At 43.7% G+C, this 19,194-nt stretch overlaps 15 non-coding genes across 15 annotated transcripts; all 15 read left to right on the top strand.

Annotated features, from left to right (window-relative positions):
* Window positions 1-22: 22 nt before the first annotated feature.
* Window positions 23-185, top strand: LOC135048725 (U1 spliceosomal RNA). The gene has a single exon (XR_010240534.1). It is a non-coding gene; the product is annotated as a U1 spliceosomal RNA (small nuclear RNA).
* Window positions 186-859: 674 nt separating this feature from the next.
* LOC135048852 (U1 spliceosomal RNA) lies at window positions 860-1,023 on the top strand. Its single transcript, XR_010240648.1, has one exon. It is a non-coding gene; the product is annotated as a U1 spliceosomal RNA (small nuclear RNA).
* A 152-nt stretch (window positions 1,024-1,175) lies between these two features.
* LOC135048733 (U1 spliceosomal RNA) lies at window positions 1,176-1,338 on the top strand. Its single transcript, XR_010240541.1, has one exon. It is a non-coding gene; the product is annotated as a U1 spliceosomal RNA (small nuclear RNA).
* Window positions 1,339-2,012: 674 nt separating this feature from the next.
* LOC135048851 (U1 spliceosomal RNA) lies at window positions 2,013-2,176 on the top strand. Its single transcript, XR_010240647.1, has one exon. It is a non-coding gene; the product is annotated as a U1 spliceosomal RNA (small nuclear RNA).
* Window positions 2,177-2,328: 152 nt separating this feature from the next.
* On the top strand, window positions 2,329-2,491 carry LOC135048720 (U1 spliceosomal RNA). Its single transcript, XR_010240529.1, has one exon. It is a non-coding gene; the product is annotated as a U1 spliceosomal RNA (small nuclear RNA).
* Window positions 2,492-3,165: 674 nt separating this feature from the next.
* Window positions 3,166-3,329, top strand: LOC135048707 (U1 spliceosomal RNA). The gene has a single exon (XR_010240518.1). It is a non-coding gene; the product is annotated as a U1 spliceosomal RNA (small nuclear RNA).
* A 152-nt stretch (window positions 3,330-3,481) lies between these two features.
* Window positions 3,482-3,644, top strand: LOC135048770 (U1 spliceosomal RNA). The gene has a single exon (XR_010240570.1). It is a non-coding gene; the product is annotated as a U1 spliceosomal RNA (small nuclear RNA).
* Window positions 3,645-4,315: 671 nt separating this feature from the next.
* LOC135048742 (U1 spliceosomal RNA) lies at window positions 4,316-4,480 on the top strand. The gene has a single exon (XR_010240545.1). It is a non-coding gene; the product is annotated as a U1 spliceosomal RNA (small nuclear RNA).
* A 149-nt stretch (window positions 4,481-4,629) lies between these two features.
* Window positions 4,630-4,792, top strand: LOC135048722 (U1 spliceosomal RNA). The gene has a single exon (XR_010240531.1). It is a non-coding gene; the product is annotated as a U1 spliceosomal RNA (small nuclear RNA).
* A 674-nt stretch (window positions 4,793-5,466) lies between these two features.
* Window positions 5,467-5,630, top strand: LOC135048850 (U1 spliceosomal RNA). The gene has a single exon (XR_010240646.1). It is a non-coding gene; the product is annotated as a U1 spliceosomal RNA (small nuclear RNA).
* A 152-nt stretch (window positions 5,631-5,782) lies between these two features.
* LOC135048734 (U1 spliceosomal RNA) lies at window positions 5,783-5,945 on the top strand. Its single transcript, XR_010240542.1, has one exon. It is a non-coding gene; the product is annotated as a U1 spliceosomal RNA (small nuclear RNA).
* A 674-nt stretch (window positions 5,946-6,619) lies between these two features.
* LOC135048849 (U1 spliceosomal RNA) lies at window positions 6,620-6,783 on the top strand. The gene has a single exon (XR_010240644.1). It is a non-coding gene; the product is annotated as a U1 spliceosomal RNA (small nuclear RNA).
* A 152-nt stretch (window positions 6,784-6,935) lies between these two features.
* Window positions 6,936-7,098, top strand: LOC135048718 (U1 spliceosomal RNA). The gene has a single exon (XR_010240528.1). It is a non-coding gene; the product is annotated as a U1 spliceosomal RNA (small nuclear RNA).
* Window positions 7,099-7,772: 674 nt separating this feature from the next.
* Window positions 7,773-7,936, top strand: LOC135048705 (U1 spliceosomal RNA). Its single transcript, XR_010240516.1, has one exon. It is a non-coding gene; the product is annotated as a U1 spliceosomal RNA (small nuclear RNA).
* A 152-nt stretch (window positions 7,937-8,088) lies between these two features.
* On the top strand, window positions 8,089-8,251 carry LOC135048769 (U1 spliceosomal RNA). The gene has a single exon (XR_010240569.1). It is a non-coding gene; the product is annotated as a U1 spliceosomal RNA (small nuclear RNA).
* Window positions 8,252-19,194: the final 10,943 nt, after the last annotated feature.

Below are 19,194 nucleotides of genomic sequence, written 5' to 3'. Positions count from 1 at the left end.
CTCCCCAGCTCTAGCCCAACTCCTACTTACCTGCCAGGTGAGATACTATGATCATGAAGGTGCTTCTCCCAGGGCAAGGCTCACCCATTGCACTCTGGGTGTGCTGCCCCTGCGATTTCCCCAAATGTGGGAAACTTGACTGAATAATTTGTGTTTCCCCTGGTCAGGTCTCGTATAATTCAGATCTCTTTGTCTCAGGTCTCTCTCCAGCCTAGTTTGCTGTCTGTTTCCACTTCTCTTTTCTTGAGCCGCTCCCTTCTATGCCCTTGCGCACTATCCTGACTTCTCCTCCTTTCTGCTTACTTTGTGCCTTCCAACGCACAATGCGAACTACAGGTAGTGCTGCAGGGCCCACACCCTTTTACTTGCCTTACAGAGCAGCTCTGGAGCTGTTACAGTGCCCAGCTGCTGCAAGAAATCAGCTTGAATGCTTCAGGGGCTGGGGCATAGCCAACATGAGCCCCACACCGAAGGAGGGTGGAGGTGTTTAATGCAAACTAGGGGTCAGCCAAGTGCCGCAAAAGGCCACCATGCCCTGCACGCCCCTTTTCTCTTTTCATATGCAGACGAGGGTTGAAGCCAACTTTGACCCACTGCTTGGATGACATCACCATATGCAAATCTATCTGCTGCAGGCCTTCCCCCAGGAATGCTTGCACTAGTTGTTGCATTTGGTTTGTTGTTTGGGGGTGCTTCAGTATTAGGCAGCCTTCTGCCCTCCCATGTTCATCTGAAAATATGTGTTCTCCCTGCAGTTGTTGTCCCCAGATGAGAGTTCCCTTGTGCTGCCTCAGTTGAATCTCCTTTACTTGACAGAGATGTGCCTGAGCAGCGGCCCTCCCCAGCCATATCCCAAATCATACTTATTTTGCATAGGAGATACCATTGTTATGAAGATTGTTCTCCCAGGGTGCGGTTCATTCATTGCACTCTGGGTATGCTGACCCCTGTGATTTCCCCAAATGTGGGAAACTCGACTGCATTATTTGTGGTAGTGGTGGACTGTGTTTGTGCTTTCCTCTGGTCAGCTCTGGTAAAAGTCAGATTTCTTTGTCTCAGATCTTCCTCTAGCCTTGTTCTTCTTTCGAGAGTTCCTTTGTGCTGCCTCAGTTGGATCTCCTTCACTTGACAGGGGGGTGCCCGAGCAGCGACCCTCCCCAGCTCTAGCCCAACTCATACTTACCTGCCAGGTGAGATACTATGATCATGAAGGTGCTTCTCCAAGGGCAAGGCTCACCCATTGCACTCTGGGTGTGCTGCTCCTGCGATTTCCCCAAATGTGGGAAACTTGACTGCATAATTTGTGTTTCCCCTGGTCAGGTCTCGTATAATTCAGATATCTTTGTCTCAGGTCTCTCTCCAGCCTAGTTTGCTGTCTGTTTCCACTTCTCTTTTCTTGAGCCGCTCCCTTCTATGCCCTTGCGCACTATCCTGACTTCTCCTCCTTTCTGCTTACTTTGTGCCTTCCAACGCACAATGCGAACTACAGGTAGTGCTGCAGGGCCCACACCCTTTTACTTGCCTTACAGAGCAGCTCTGGAGCTGTTACAGTGCCCAGCTGCTGCAAGAAATCAGCTTGAATGCTTCAGGGGCTGGGGCATAGCCAACATGAGCCCCACACCGAAGGAGGGTGGAGGTGTTTAATGCAAACTAGGGGTCAGCCAAGTGCCGCAAAAGGCCACCATGCCCTGCACGCCCCTTTTCTCTTTTCATATGCAGACGAGGGTTGAAGCCAACTTTGACCCACTGCTTGGATGACATCACCATATGCAAATCTATCTGCTGCAGGCCTTCCCCCAGGAATGCTTGCACTAGTTGTTGCATTTGGTTTGTTGTTTGGGGGTGCTTCAGTATTAGGCAGCCTTCTGCCCTCCCATGTTCATCTGAAAATATGTGTTCTCCCTGCAGTTGTTGTCCCCAGATGAGAGTTCCCTTGTGCTGCCTCAGTTGAATCTCCTTTACTTGACAGAGATGTGCCTGAGCAGCGGACCTCCCCAGCCATATCCCAAATCATACTTATTTTGCATAGGAGATACCATTGTTATGAAGATTGTTCTCCCAGGGTGCGGTTCATTCATTGCACTCTGGGTATGCTGACCCCTGTGATTTCCCCAAATGTGGGAAACTCGACTGCATTATTTGTGGTAGTGGTGGACTGTGTTTGTGCTTTCCTCTGGTCAGCTCTGGTAAAAGTCAGATTTCTTTGTCTCAGATCTTCCTCTAGCCTTGTTCTTCTTTCGAGAGTTCCTTTGTGCTGCCTCAGTTGGATCTCCTTCACTTGACAGGGGGGTGCCCGAGCAGCGACCCTCCCCAGCTCTAGCCCAACTCCTACTTACCTGCCAGGTGAGATACTATGATCATGAAGGTGCTTCTCCCAGGGCAAGGCTCACCCATTGCACTCTGGGTGTGCTGCCCCTGCAATTTCCCCAAATGTGGGAAACTTGACTGCATAATTTGTGTTTCCCCTGGTCGGCTCTCGTATAATTCAGATCTCTTTGTCTCAGGTCTCTCTCCAGCCTAGTTTGCTGTCTGTTTCCACTTCTCTTTTCTTGAGCCCCTCCCTTCTATACCCTTGTGCACTATCCTGACTTCTCCTCCCGTCTGCTTACTTTGTGCCTTCCAATGCACAATGCAAACTACAGGTAGTGCTGCAGGGCCCACACCCTTTTACTTGCCTTACAGAGCAGCTCTGGAGCTGTTACAGTGCCCAGCTGCTGCAAGAAATCAGCTTGAATGCTTCATGGGATGGGGCATGGCCAACATGAGCCCCACACCAAAGGAGGGTGGGGGTGTTTAATGCGATCTAGGGGTCATCCAAGCAGCGCAAAAGGCCGCCATGCCCTGCACGCCCCTTTTCTCTTTTCATATGCAGATGAGGGTTGAAGCCAACTTTGACCCACTGCTTGGATAACATCACCATATGCAAATCCATCTGCTGCAGGCCTTCCCCCAGGAATGCTTGCACTAGTTGTTGCATTTGGTTTGTTGTTTGGGGGTGCTTCAGTATTAGGCAGCCTTCTGCCCTCCCATGTTCATCTGAAAATATGTGTTCTCCCTGCAGTTGTTGTCCCCAGATGAGAGTTCCCTTGTGCTGCCTCAGTTGAATTTCCTTTACTTGACAGAGATGTGCCTGAGCAGCGGCCCTCCCCAGCCCTATCCCAAATCATACTTATTTTGCATAGGAGACACCATGGTCATGAAGATTGTTCACCCAGGGTGAGGTTCATTCATTGCATTCTGGGTATGCTGACCCCTGTGATTTCCCCAAATGTGGGAAACTCGCCTGCATTATTTGTGGTAGTGGGGGACTGTGTTTGTGTTTTCCGCTGGTCAGCTCTGGTAAAAGTCAGATTTCTTTGTCTCAGATCTTCCTCTAGCCTTGTTCTTCTTTCGAGAGTTCCATTGTGCTGCCTCAGTTGGATCTCCTTCACTTGACAGGGGGGTGCCCGAGCAGCGACCCTCCCCAGCTCTAGCCCAACTCCTATTTACCTGCCAGGTGAGATACTATGATCTTGAAGGTGCTTCTCCAAGGGCAAGGCTCACCCATTGCACTCTGGCTGTGCTGCCCCTGCGATTTCCCCAAATGTGGGAAACTTGACTGCATAATTTGTGTTTCCCCTGGTCGGCTCTCGTATAATTCAGATCTCTTTGTCTCAGGTCTCTCTCCAGCCTAGTTTGCTGTCTGTTTCCACTTCTCTTTTCTTGAGCCGCTCCCTTCTATGCCCTTGCGCACTATCCTGACTTCTCCCGTCTGCTTACTTTGTGCCTTCCAACGCACAATGCGAACTACAGGTAGTGCTGCAGGGCCCACACCCTTTTATTTGCCTTACAGAGCAGCTCTGGAGCTGTTACAGTGCCCAGCTGCTGCAAGAAATCAGCTTGAATGCTTCAGGGGCTGGGGCATAGTCAACATGAGCCCCACACCGAAGGAGGGTGGAGGTGTTTAATGCGAACTAGGGGTCATCCAAGCACCGCAAAAGGCCGCCATGCCCTGCATGCCCCTTTTCTCTTTTCATATGCAGATGAGGGTTGAAGCCAACTTTGACCCACTGCTTGGATGACATCACCGTATGCAAATCCGTCTTCTGCAGAACTTCCCCCAGGAATGCTTGCACTAGTTGTTGCATTTGGTTTGTTGTTTGGGGGTGCTTCAGTATTAGGCAGCCTTCTGCCCTCCCATGTTCATCTGAAAATATGTGTTCTCCCTGCAGTTGTTGTCCCCAGATGAGAGTTCCCTTGTGCTGCCTCAGTTGAATCTCCTTTACTTGACAGAGATGTGCATGAGCAGCGGCCCTCCCCAGCCCTATCCCAAATCATACTTATTTTGCATAGGAGATACCATGGTCATGAAGATTACTCTCCCAGGGTGAGGTTCATTCATTGCATTCTGGGTATGCTGACCCCTGTGATTTCCCCAAATGTGGGAAACGTGACTGCTTTATTTGTTGGTAGTGGGGGACTGTGTTTGTGTTTTCCTCTGATCTCTGGTAAAAGTCAGATTTCTTTGTTTCAGATCTTCCTCTAGCCTTGTTCTTCTTTCGAGAGTTTCCTTGTGCTGCCTCAGTTGGATCTCCTTCACTTGACAGGGGGGTGCCCGAGCAGCGACCCTCCCCAGCTCTAGCCCAACTCCTACTTACCTGCCAGGTGAGATACTATGATCATGAAGGTGCTTCTCCCAGGGCAAGGCTCACCCATTGCACTCTGGGTGTGCTGCCCCTGCGATTTCCCCAAATGTGGGAAACTTGACTGCATAATTTGTGTTTCCCCTGGTCAGGTCTCGTATAATTCAGATCTCTTTGTCTCAGGTCTCTCTCCAGCCTAGTTTGCTGTCTGTTTCCACTTCTCTTTTCTTGAGCCGCTCCCTTCTATGCCCTTGCGCACTATCCTGACTTCTCCTCCTTTCTGCTTACTTTGTGCCTTCCAACGCACAATGCGAACTACAGGTAGTGCTGCAGGGCCCACACCCTTTTACTTGCCTTACAGAGCAGCTCTGGAGCTGTTACAGTGCCCAGCTGCTGCAAGAAATCAGCTTGAATGCTTCAGGGGCTGGGGCATAGCCAACATGAGCCCCACACCGAAGGAGGGTGGAGGTGTTTAATGCAAACTAGGGGTCAGCCAAGTGCTGCAAAAGGCCACCATGCCCTGCACGCCCCTTTTCTCTTTTCATATGCAGACGAGGGTTGAAGCCAACTTTGACCCACTGCTTGGATGACATCACCATATGCAAATCTATCTGCTGCAGGCCTTCCCCCAGGAATGCTTGCACTAGTTGTTGCATTTGGTTTGTTGTTTGGGGGTGCTTCAGTATTAGGCAGCCTTCTGCCCTCCCATGTTCATCTGAAAATATGTGTTCTCCCTGCAGTTGTTGTCCCCAGATGAGAGTTCCCTTGTGCTGCCTCAGTTGAATCTCCTTTACTTGACAGAGATGTGCCTGAGCAGCGGCCCTCCCCAGCCATATCCCAAATCATACTTATTTTGCATAGGAGATACCATTGTTATGAAGATTGTTCTCCCAGGGTGCGGTTCATTCATTGCACTCTGGGTATGCTGACCCCTGTGATTTCCCCAAATGTGGGAAACTCGACTGCATTATTTGTGGTAGTGGTGGACTGTGTTTGTGCTTTCCTCTGGTCAGCTCTGGTAAAAGTCAGATTTCTTTGTCTCAGATCTTCCTCTAGCCTTGTTCTTCTTTCGAGAGTTCCTTTGTGCTGCCTCAGTTGGATCTCCTTCACTTGACAGGGGGGTGCCCGAGCAGCGACCCTCCCCAGCTCTAGCCCAACTCATACTTACCTGCCAGGTGAGATACTATGATCATGAAGGTGCTTCTCCAAGGGCAAGGCTCACCCATTGCACTCTGGGTGTGCTGCTCCTGCGATTTTCCCAAATGTGGGAAACTTGACTGCATAATTTGTGTTTCCCCTGGTCAGGTCTCGTATAATTCAGATATCTTTGTCTCAGGTCTCTCTCCAGCCTAGTTTGCTGTCTGTTTCCACTTCTCTTTTCTTGAGCCGCTCCCTTCTATGCCCTTGCGCACTATCCTGACTTCTCCTCCTTTCTGCTTACTTTGTGCCTTCCAACGCACAATGCGAACTACAGGTAGTGCTGCAGGGCCCACACCCTTTTACTTGCCTTACAGAGCAGCTCTGGAGCTGTTACAGTGCCCAGCTGCTGCAAGAAATCAGCTTGAATGCTTCAGGGGCTGGGGCATAGCCAACATGAGCCCCACACCGAAGGAGGGTGGAGGTGTTTAATGCAAACTAGGGGTCAGCCAAGTGCCGCAAAAGGCCACCATGCCCTGCACGCCCCTTTTCTCTTTTCATATGCAGACGAGGGTTGAAGCCAACTTTGACCCACTGCTTGGATGACATCACCATATGCAAATCTATCTGCTGCAGGCCTTCCCCCAGGAATGCTTGCACTAGTTGTTGCATTTGGTTTGTTGTTTGGGGGTGCTTCAGTATTAGGCAGCCTTCTGCCCTCCCATGTTCATCTGAAAATATGTGTTCTCCCTGCAGTTGTTGTCCCCAGATGAGAGTTCCCTTGTGCTGCCTCAGTTGAATCTCCTTTACTTGACAGAGATGTGCCTGAGCAGCGGCCCTCCCCAGCCATATCCCAAATCATACTTATTTTGCATAGGAGATACCATTGTTATGAAGATTGTTCTCCCAGGGTGCGGTTCATTCATTGCACTCTGGGTATGCTGACCCCTGTGATTTCCCCAAATGTGGGAAACTCGACTGCATTATTTGTGGTAGTGGTGGACTGTGTTTGTGCTTTCCTCTGGTCAGCTCTGGTAAAAGTCAGATTTCTTTGTCTCAGATCTTCCTCTAGCCTTGTTCTTCTTTCGAGAGTTCCTTTGTGCTGCCTCAGTTGGATCTCCTTCACTTGACAGGGGGGTGCCCGAGCAGCGACCCTCCCCAGCTCTAGCCCAACTCCTACTTACCTGCCAGGTGAGATACTATGATCATGAAGGTGCTTCTCCCAGGGCAAGGCTCACCCATTGCACTCTGGGTGTGCTGCCCCTGCAATTTCCCCAAATGTGGGAAACTTGACTGCATAATTTGTGTTTCCCCTGGTCGGCTCTCGTATAATTCAGATCTCTTTGTCTCAGGTCTCTCTCCAGCCTAGTTTGCTGTCTGTTTCCACTTCTCTTTTCTTGAGCCCCTCCCTTCTATACCCTTGTGCACTATCCTGACTTCTCCTCCCGTCTGCTTACTTTGTGCCTTCCAATGCACAATGCAAACTACAGGTAGTGCTGCAGGGCCCACACCCTTTTACTTGCCTTACAGAGCAGCTCTGGAGCTGTTACAGTGCCCAGCTGCTGCAAGAAATCAGCTTGAATGCTTCATGGGATGGGGCATGGCCAACATGAGCCCCACACCAAAGGAGGGTGGGGGTGTTTAATGCGATCTAGGGGTCATCCAAGCAGCGCAAAAGGCCGCCATGCCCTGCACGCCCCTTTTCTCTTTTCATATGCAGATGAGGGTTGAAGCCAACTTTGACCCACTGCTTGGATAACATCACCATATGCAAATCCATCTGCTGCAGGCCTTCCCCCAGGAATGCTTGCACTAGTTGTTGCATTTGGTTTGTTGTTTGGGGGTGCTTCAGTATTAGGCAGCCTTCTGCCCTCCCATGTTCATCTGAAAATATGTGTTCTCCCTGCAGTTGTTGTCCCCAGATGAGAGTTCCCTTGTGCTGCCTCAGTTGAATTTCCTTTACTTGACAGAGATGTGCCTGAGCAGCGGCCCTCCCCAGCCCTATCCCAAATCATACTTATTTTGCATAGGAGACACCATGGTCATGAAGATTGTTCACCCAGGGTGAGGTTCATTCATTGCATTCTGGGTATGCTGACCCCTGTGATTTCCCCAAATGTGGGAAACTCGCCTGCATTATTTGTGGTAGTGGGGGACTGTGTTTGTGTTTTCCGCTGGTCAGCTCTGGTAAAAGTCAGATTTCTTTGTCTCAGATCTTCCTCTAGCCTTGTTCTTCTTTCGAGAGTTCCATTGTGCTGCCTCAGTTGGATCTCCTTCACTTGACAGGGGGGTGCCCGAGCAGCGACCCTCCCCAGCTCTAGCCCAACTCCTATTTACCTGCCAGGTGAGATACTATGATCTTGAAGGTGCTTCTCCAAGGGCAAGGCTCACCCATTGCACTCTGGCTGTGCTGCCCCTGCGATTTCCCCAAATGTGGGAAACTTGACTGCATAATTTGTGTTTCCCCTGGTCGGCTCTCGTATAATTCAGATCTCTTTGTCTCAGGTCTCTCTCCAGCCTAGTTTGCTGTCTGTTTCCACTTCTCTTTTCTTGAGCCGCTCCCTTCTATGCCCTTGCGCACTATCCTGACTTCTCCCGTCTGCTTACTTTGTGCCTTCCAACGCACAATGCGAACTACAGGTAGTGCTGCAGGGCCCACACCCTTTTATTTGCCTTACAGAGCAGCTCTGGAGCTGTTACAGTGCCCAGCTGCTGCAAGAAATCAGCTTGAATGCTTCAGGGGCTGGGGCATAGTCAACATGAGCCCCACACCGAAGGAGGGTGGAGGTGTTTAATGCGAACTAGGGGTCATCCAAGCGCCGCAAAATGCCGCCATGCCCTGCATAACCCTTTTCTCTTTTCATATGCAGATGAGGGTTCCAGCCAACTTTGGCCCACTGCTTGGATGACATCACCGTATGCAAATTCGTCTCCTGCAGACCTTCCCCCAGGAATGCTTGTACTAGTTATTGCATATGGTTTGATATTTGATGGTGCTTCAGTATTAGGCAGCCTTCCGCCCTCCCATGTTCATCTGAAAAGATGTGGTCTCCCTGCAGTTGTTGTCCCCAGACGAGAGTTCCCTTGTGCTTCCTCAGTTGAATCTCCTTAACTTGACGGGGGAGGGGCTGCCCGAGCAGCCACCCTCCCCAGCCCTATCCCAACTAATACTTATTTTGCATATGAGATCTCTATATCATGAAGATTGTTCTCACAGGGTGAGGTTCATCCATTATATTTTAAAATAGGAAGGTTCAAATTACATATTTGAATTGCATCTATGTGCTGGATTCAAATGTCCCCCCCCCTTCCTTTCTCAATTGTGCCCATCAGCAGCTATTCTAAGGTTGCTGCCAATGGGTGTGACACATTAATTTCTTCTGTGGGGTACACTGGACTCCACAAGGATTCACATTGGGGTGTAGAGTAGGATCTTGATCTGAGGCACCAACCGGCTCAAAGCTTTTGACTGTTCCCAAGATGCTCAGCGCATTCTCCTCTATAACCCCGCTTCCATGAACAGGGAGCTCAGTTTGTAGTTGTTGCCTTCAGTAGCAGGCCACTTAACAGGGGCCTGCCTCAAGCAGCCTATTCTTAGCTATTAATTTTGACAAGAAAAGAAGAACTTTTTTTATGAGAATCTACAAGGGCTGCAGCAGGCTAGGTCTAATAGACATCTTTACTGCAGCTTCATCACTCCCAGCGGCACTGTATACTCCCGTGCCCTGGTTGCTGGGTCACTGCAGCGGAGGCTCCGGTTTCTTCCTAAGGTCAGTCACACACAATGTAACACCCCGGTATAACAAGTGTGTAAACTATGTGGAACAGGTCAGGGATACCTTGATGGACTATTCCTCCTTCAGCAGCAGCTCTTCTCTATTCCTGGCAGAGAGGCAAGGTTTCCCCAGACACAAAGAAAGGCAGGCAGGGCTTTGTATGAAAGAATAAATGGTTTACCACATAACTCAGAAAAGGAACTGATTACAGTAGGGAAGGGAAAGATTTGATTCAAGCAACTTAAACACAGACACCATATACACTTTAAGTCATTACACAAATGGTAATATAACTAAATCTGAGATTAATACTATGTTGCTTAGTAATAGAAATCAACTTATGCAGACAATATTTAAGTCCAAGATAACATTGGTGTCACTGCAGGGAGTCTCTATGTGCACGTTGGGGCCCGGTTATGTTGTTACATAGTTATATGCAGCTATTGTCTCCTTTAGCTGTGAACAAAATATTGTAGCTCTGTGTAGTAAAGATGATTGTTTAAAACAAACTGGAGCTGCTTCCCATGTAAATCGCTGCATAGGTATAGTAAATATAGGATAATGTCCTTTGCAGTGGAGTAGGTTTCAGTATAAATATGGATTTATCTCACCCAGTCAATAGATGTTTCTGAGGCAGTTTCCCCTCAGATGTAGGCCAGTCAGCATTGGTATAAAGGCTTTATACTCTCCTGTCTCTGACACTTGCTGTGCACTCTCTTGGCTGAGAGTGTCATGGCGTTCTTACTTGTTAATTGCTGCACTTCCACTGCTGTATTTTGCACTACTGCTTACTCTCTCATGCAATTTTCAGCTTATTTGTCTCCCCTCTCTCAGCTGCTCATCTCTGCGTAATGGCGTCGCCAGCTCTTTCCTCACCATGGCTCCAACTGACTTCTCAAACTGCTGTTCAATTTTCTTTTAAATAAACTTTATTTAAAATGGCACAGGCAACTACACTGTTGTCAAAAATGTCCTTGTTGTTATGGGATATCACACGTGCCCCCCCCCAAAACATGCGTGTCCTCACGCATTTTGGTTTTATCCCTATATAAACTTCTCACTATATCCAGTCACATTCATTAGTGAACACAGATTATGTCTGAAACATTAACATTTATCAACATTTTTAACATCAGTATCTGATAGGTATAATTCCTTTTGTGCTATAGTACATTAACACATGCTCCTGGAGCAATCGGTTGAAATCTGGACAGTATATGGTCTTGAAAAGTTTGTCTAGGAAACCTCAACCCCCCTGCCATGGATGAGTATTGAACTCTTTCTAAACTGTCTTTGGGACATGCTGTACAAAACTGCAGCTGACTATGGTGGTTTTCTGTTTTGCAAGCCCTAGTCTTCTTGCCTCCTTGTCGGTGACAAACCACCTTAGTCTGCTGTAAATACATTTTATGAGCCTCTTCCATTCCATCTTGGGATTCAGTATCACAGCTGGTTTGGGACAATGGATTCTGGAGAGAAAGAGGCAGCAAGGTTCTTCTTACAGAACAGGTTGGACAGTTTCGGCACCATCTCTTGATGTCTTCCCTCATTTCAACCCAAAAGAACTTTTTCCAGATGCTTGTTTCCATCCTTTTGCACCCAGGGTGACCTGACTTGTCGTGATATTCTTCAAGCACATAACAAGCACTTTGTCTTGGAATTACAAGTTGACTGATCCTATAATGAGTATTAGGATCCACACTACATCGAACCAACTGTCCTTTCTCTTCAAACAGCCTTTCTCGCTGTCTCAACAACTTCAGGAGTTCTGGCGAGGATTCTTGCCTTTGTCGCTTGGTCAGGTATTTCCCAATCTTCAGTAAGGCTTTGAGGTGTCTTATCATCTGACTTTTATCTTGCAGGTGGTCAAAACTGGTTCCTTGAATAGGTTGCTCACAGTTTCTAGAACTGGATGCTATATTATTCATGCCTAACATTGAAGCATTCTTTCGGATAATCTGGACACTGGAGATGGGCATTTCTATCATTATTTGGCTGGCCTTATTTTTTTCATGTTCCTCTCTTACAGATAATTCTGTTATCATTCTTCCCTTTTGTTTGGCTATCCCAGGTTGAAGGCCTTGTTTCTCCTGGAGCTTGTCAGTTTGAAACTCTCCTTGGAGTGCTGCTACGAGCTCCTCACAGCAGTTCCGCAACACATTCATGCCCACTATCACTGGAGGCAATCCATCATCTTGGGCAGTGGTGATGATGAAGCCTTGCTGTGGTAGCACTGTTCGTCCGATTTGAATTTCAGCTTCCCAGTATCCTTTGCAAGGGATGCAGTGCCCATTGCTTGCAATCGGGTTTATCAATGTGGAAGTTGACGGAAACATCTGTTCCTCAGTCCAATGCTGCTCAAACTGTGTTGCTTGTATTGTGGTCACTTGTGATCCAGTGTCTAAGAGAGCGGGCATTGAGACTCCATTGATGCAAACTTGAACCACCGGGCATTGGCTAACATAACGGGTTAACCACATGAATTTGGAGTTTAAATGATCTGGCTGCTCAAATTCTCTCTTAATTTGTCCGCTTCCTTCACAGCTTTGAAAAATGGGTCGCCTTTGGGAGGCAAAGTGGTTGGAAAAAAGTGTCTCCCTGTTTCTATGTAGGTCCCATTGGGAACTGTTCAGTGGTCTCCTCTCCTGGCACCATTCCATTTCTTCATGGAGCAGTGCCTGCTGTCTCTTCAGAATCTGCAGGTCTCTGCGCATCTCTGTCACACCACGTGTCAGTTCAGCCAGCAGACTTCGTAACTCACTAGAAGAGTCAAATATGCATGTCTTTGAACATGGCACTGTCACTCCTTTTACTGTAGGTGGGTAAGTAGCTCCTTTAAAACTTGACTCCTGGGCATCAGAATTCTCTTGATACCGTGGCATCTCTGGAATAGACTCTTGTGGAACAGCCCCTGAAGTAAGACTGGAGCCTAGAACTTTAATCGCAGCCTCTTTAAAATCCAGGAATGTGCTTCCAGGCTTCTGCAATCTCAATAGTCGCAGCTGAGTTTTTACAAATTCGCCCCTTGCAACTTCAGTGAACTGGTCCAATAACATTTTCTCTTTGTCATGCACTTCCTCAGGGTCTGCTTGCTGAACATCTCTGAGTGCTTCCTGAAAGCTGAGGGCATAGCCCCGTAGTGACTCTCCTGGTTGTTGCTTTCGAGCAAAGAAGTGCATTTTAAGTTCTGACACTGTCCTTGTGTCAAATGTGGTAGCAAGCCTGTTGAGGATCTGGTCCACAGTCTTCTTCTCTTCAGTAGGCCAGGAAGTAACCTCTCTAAGTGCAAGCCCTTTCAACTGTCCCATCAAGATCTCCAACTTTTGCTGCTCTTTCAGCGGGTACAGACGAAACAAAGACTGCAGTAGTATCCTCATCAGTTTATTTTTGTCAATTACCATTTTAATAATCGGGTAAAGAAAATTAAGTGGATTTTTGAAAGAAAACAATACTGTCAATATACTATTAAAACAAATTAAAATGGTAAAAGTTATTGTACTTTAAGTAAAAATAAAAGAGCAAAAATATCAATCCCAGTTTTGGATTACTTTAATTAACAAAAAAAAATGCATATAGCAGAGGATAGTTTCAATCTGCCTACCTCTGGGCTATGGACCCAGCATGCTTCCATTACAGTACTCTGCTGCACATGTAATTGAAAGAGATCCTGAAGCACTCACTCATCATGGGAAAGTACCAATGTGTTTCTTCATTGGTTGATGGAAGAAACATCTTACAAAAACTCTCCAGATTATTGACTATTTAAAGTTTTTCTTGGAAACGTTCTAGATGAATGCTTATCAGCCTTTGTCAGTATGTACTTTTGCAAAGTGTCGCTGTGGCGCAATCAGTTAGTGTGTAAGGCTATTAACCAAAAGGTTGGTGGTTCAATCCCACCCAGGGACGTAATTGACCTTGTTATCAGATTTTGGTGATCTTTAAGTAGACAAGTCAAAATTTCAAAAACCCCTCTTATGGTGTAGGGTACCTGGCCTTCTCTGATGTAATCAGAGTTAGATTTGATTCAGTGATTTTATAAAAACAGCTAGGAAGCACAATTTAGCAGTGGTTTGCAGAGAAAAAGAAATATGCTGGCAAAAAAATCCAATTGAGTGATTAAACAGCTCTTCATTTTCTGGCTTTACTTTTATGCTAACAAATTTGTTCTCTGAAAAGTGTCCACAAAGCCAAATATCTGATTAACATCTTTGTAGGGATGGTTTTTCACCTATTACTAAATTAAACTTGCTTCATTGGAAAGGCAGCAAGATGCATCCTCATTTCAATATCTACTGAAATAATACAGGTTGACACCAGGAAACATTAACGCCACTGCATCCTTGCTGCTTTCTCATGTGGAAGTCTGTTTAATGTGAAAACAAGGTGATATCTAATTAGCACACAGGTAAGGAATTAAGAAAATCTTTATTTAAGGGTGAAGATGTTTCTCACAAAATCGTTGCCCCAATGCATCATTGAAATTCAAGCTGGAAAGATGATTTTAATATATCACTTGTACATTTTGTATTGCTCTTCTGGTGACAATGTAGTTTGTTTTTGTCAATTACCATTTTAATAATAGGGTAAAGAAAATTAAGTGGATTTTTGAAAGAAAACAATACTGTCAATATACTATTAAAACAAATTAAAATGGTAAAAGTTATTGTACTTTAAGTAAAAATAAAAGCTAAAATATCAATCCCAGTTTTGGATTACTTTAATGAACAAAAAAATATGCATATAGCAAAGGATAGTTTCAATCTGCCTACCTCTGGGTTATGGACCCAGCATGCTTCCATTACAGTACTCTGCTGCACATGTAAGTGCAAGAGATCCTGAAGCACTCACTCATCATGCGAAAGTACCAATGTGTTTCTTCATTGGTTGCTGGAAGAAACATCTTACAAAAACTCTCCAGATTATTGACTTTTTAAAGTTTTTCTAGGAAACGTTCTAGATGAATGCTTATTAGTCTTTGTCAGTATTGACTTTTTGCAAAGTGTCTCTGTGGCGCAATCGGTTAGTGTGTTCAGCTATTAATCAAAAGGTTGGTGGTTCAATCCCACCCAGGGACGTGATTGACCTTGTGATCAGATTTTGGTGATATTTAAGTAGACAAGTCAAAATTGCAAACCCCCTCTTATGGTGTAGGGTACCTGGCCTTCTCTGATGTAATCAGAGTTAGATTTGATTAAGTGATTTTATAAAAAAAACAGCTAGGAAGCACAATTTAGCAGTGAGTTGCAGAGAAAAAGAAAAATGCTGGCAGAAAAATCCAATTGAGTGATTAAACAGCTCTTCATTTTCTGGCTTTATTTTTATGATAACAAATTTGTTCTCTGAAAAGTGTCCACAAAGCCAAGTATCTGATTAACATCTTTGTAGGGATGGTTTTTCACCTATTACTAAATTAAACTTGCTTCATTGGAAAGGCAGCAAGATGCATCCTCATTTCAATATCTACGGAAATAATACAGGTTGACACCATGAAACATTAACGCCACTGCTTCTTTGCTGTTTTCTCATGTGGAAGTCTGTTTAATGTGATAACAAGGTGATATCTAATTAGCACACAGGTAAGGAATTAAGAAAATCTTTATTTAAGGGTGAAGATGTTTCTCACAAAATCGTTGCCCCAATGCATCATTGAAATCCAAGCTGGAAAGATGATTTTAATATATTACTTGAACATTTTATATTGCTCTTCTGGTGATAATGTAGTTTGTTTTTGTCAATTACCATTTTAATAATCGGGTAAAGAAAATTAAGTGGATTTTTGAAAGAAAACAATATTGTCAATATACTATTAAAACAAATTAAAATGGTAAAAGTTATTGTACTTTAAGTAAAAATAAAAGAGCAAAAATATCAATCCCAGTTTTGGATTACTTTAATTAACAAAAAAAAATGCATATAGCAGAGGATAGTTTCAATCTGCCTACCTCTGGGTTATGGACCCAGCATGCTTCCATTACAGTACTCTGCTGCACATGTAAGTGCAAGAGATCCTGAAGCACTCACTCATCATGGGAAAGTACCAATGTGTTTCTTCATTGGTTGATGGAAGAAACATCTTACAAAAACTCTCCACATTATTGACTTTTTAAAATGTTTCTAGGAATCGTTCTAGATGAATGCTTATTAGCCTTTGTCAGTATGGACTTTTGCAAAGTGTTGCTGTGGTGCAATCAGTTACTGTGTAAGGCTATTAACCAAAAGGTTGGTGGTTCAATCCCACCCAGGGACGTAATTGACCTCGTTATCAGATTTTGGTGATCTTTATGTAGACAAGTCAAAATTTCGAAAACCCCTGTTATGGTGTAGGGTACCTGGCCTTCTCTGATGTAATCAGAGTTAGATTTGATTCAGTGATTTTATAAAAACAGCTAGGAAGCACAATTTAGCAGTGGGTTGCAGAGAAAAAGAAATATGCTGGCAAAAAAATCCAATTGAGTGATTAAATAGCTCTTCATTTTCTGGCTTTATTTTTATGCTAACAAATTTGTTCTCTGAAAAGTGTCCACAAAGCCAAGTATCTGATTAACATCTTTGTAGGGATGGTTTTTCACCTATTACTAAATTAAACTTGCTTCATTGGAAAGGCAACAAGATGCATCCTCATTTCAATATCTACTGAAATAATACAGGTTGACACCAGGAAACATTAACGCCACTGCATCCTTGCTGCTTTCTCATGTGGAAGTCTGTTTAATGTGAAAACAAGGTGATATCTAATTAGCACACAGGTAAGGAATTAAGAAAATCTTTATTTAAGGGTGAAGATGTTTCTCACAAAATCGTTGCCCCAATGCATCATTGAAATTCAAGCTGGAAAGATGATTTTAATATATCATTTGTACATTTTGTATTGCTCTTCTGGTGACAATGTAGTTTGTTTTTGTCAATTACCATTTTAATAATCGGGTAAAGAAAATTAATTGGATTTTTGAAAGAAAACAATACTGTCAATATACTATTAAAACAAATTAAAATGGTAAAAGTTATTGTACTTTAAGTAAAAATAAAAGAGCAAAAATATCAATCCCAGTTTTGGATTACTTTAATTAACAAAAAAAAATGCATATAGCAGAGGATAGTTTCAATCTGCCTACCTCTGGGTTATGGACCCAGCATGCTTCCATTACAGTACTCTGCTGCACATGTAAGTGCAAGAGATCCTGAAGCACTCACTCATCATGGGAAAGTACCAATGTGTTTCTTCATTGGTTGATGGAAGAAACATCTTACAAAAACTCTCCACATTATTGACTTTTTTAAATGTTTCTAGGAATCGTTCTAGATGAATGCTTATTAGCCTTTGTCAGTATGGACTTTTGCAAAGTGTTGCTGTGGCGCAATCAGTTACTGTGTAAGGCTATTAACCAAAAGGTTGGTGGTTCAATCCCACCCAGGGATGTAATTGACCTTGTTATCAGATTTTGGTGATCTTTATGTAGACAAGTCAAAATTTCAAACCCCCTCTTATGGTGTAGGGTACCTGGCCTTCTCTGATGTAATCAGAGTTAGATTTGATTCAGTGATTTTATAAAAACAGATAGGAAGCACAATTTAGCAGTGGGTTGCTGAGAAAAAGAAATATGCTGGCAAAAAAATCCAATTGAGTGATTAAACAGCTCTTCATTTTCTGGCTTTATTTTTATGCTAACAAATTTGTTCTCTGAAAAGTGTCCACAAAGCCAAGTTTCTGATTAACACATTTGTAGGGATGGTTTTTCACCTATTACTAAATTAAACTTGCTTCATTGGAAAGGCAGCAAGATGCATCCTCATTTGAATATCTACTGAAATAATACAGGTTGACACCAGGAAACATTAACGCCACTGCATCCTTGCTGCTTTCTCATGTGGAAGTCTGTTTAATGTGAAAACAAGGTAATATCTAATTAGCACACAGGTAAGGAATTAAGAAAATCTTTATTTAAGGGTGAAGATGTTTCTCACAAAATCGTTGCCCCAATGCATCATTGAAATTCAAGCTGGAAAGATGATTTTAATATATCACTTGTACATTTTGTATTGCTCTTCTGGTGACAATGTAGTTTGTTTTTGTCAATTACCATTTTAATAATCGGGTAAAGAAAATTAAGTGGATTTTTGAAAGAAAACAATACTGTCAATATACTATTAAAACAAATGAAAATGGTAAAAGTTATTGTACTTTAAGTAAAAATAAAAGAGCAAAAATATCAATCCCAGTTTTGGATTACTTTAATTAACAAAAAAAAACGCATATAGCAGAGGATAGTTTCAATCTGCCTACATCTGGGCTATGGACCCAGCATGCTTCCATTACAGTACTCTGCTGCACATGTAATTGCAAGAGATCCTGAAGTACTCACTCATCATGGGAAAGTACCAATGTGTTTCTTCATTGGTTGATGGAAGAAACATCTTACAAAAACTCTCCAGATTATTGACTATTTAAAGTTTTTCTAGGAAACGTTCGAGATGAATGCTTATTAGCCTTTGTCAGTATGTACTTTTGCAAAGTGTCGCTGTGGCGCAATCAGTTAGTGTGTATGGCTATTAACCAAAAGGTTGGTGGTTCAATCCCACCCAGGGATGTAATTGACCTTGTTATCAGATTTTGGTGATCTTTAAGTAGACAAGTCAAAATTTCAAAAACCCCTGTTATGGTGTAGGGTACCTGGCCTTCTCTGATGTAATCAGAGTTAGATTTGATTCAGTGATTTTATAAAAACAGCTAGGAAGCACAATTTAGCAGCGGTTTGCAGAGAAAAAGAAATATGCTGGCAAAAAAATCCAATTGAGTGATTAAACAGCTCTTCATTTTCTGGCTTTATTTTTATGCTAACAAATTTGTTCTCTGAAAAGTGTCCACAAAGCCAAGTATCTGATTAACATCTTTGTAGGGATGGTTTTTCACCTATTGCTAAATTAAACTTGCTTTATTGGAAAGGCAGCAAGATGCATCCTCATTTCAATATCTACTGAAATAATACAGGTTGACACCAGGAAACATTAACGCCACTGCATCCTTGCTGCTTTCTCATGTGGAAGTCTGTTTAATGTGAAAACAAGGTGATATCTAATTAGCACACAGGTAAGGAATTAAGAAAATCTTTATTTAAGGGTGAAGATGTTTCTCACAAAATCGTTGCCCCCAATGCATCATTGAAATTCAAGCTGGAAAGATGATTTTAATATATCACTTGTACATTTTGTATTGCTCTTCTGGTGACAATGTAGTTTGTTTTTGTCAATTACCATTTTAATAATAGGGTAAAGAAAATTAAGTGGATTTTTGAAAGAAAACAATACTGTCAATATACTATTAAAACAAATTAAAATGGTAAAAGTTATTGTACTTTAAGTAAAAATAAAAGAGCAAAAATATCAATCCCAGTTTTGGATTACTTTAATTAACAAAAAAAAAAATGCATATAGCAGAGGATAGTTTCAATCTGCCTACCTCTGGGTTAAGGGGCCCAGCAGGCTTCCATTGCAGTACTCTGCTGCACATGTAAGTGCAAGAGATTCTGAAGCACTCACTCATCATGGGAAAGTACCAATGTGTTTCTTCATTGGTTGATGGAAGAAACATCTTACAAAAACTCTCCAGATTATTGACTTTTTAAAGTTTTCTAGGAAACGTTCTAGATGAATGCTTATTAGCC

This window comes from Pseudophryne corroboree, unplaced genomic scaffold (genome assembly GCF_028390025.1).
Source record: "Pseudophryne corroboree isolate aPseCor3 unplaced genomic scaffold, aPseCor3.hap2 scaffold_982, whole genome shotgun sequence".
NCBI lineage: Eukaryota > Metazoa > Chordata > Amphibia > Anura > Myobatrachidae > Pseudophryne > Pseudophryne corroboree.
The sequence above is the reverse complement of the archived record's forward strand: the minus strand, read 5'-3'. Positions and strand labels throughout refer to the sequence as shown.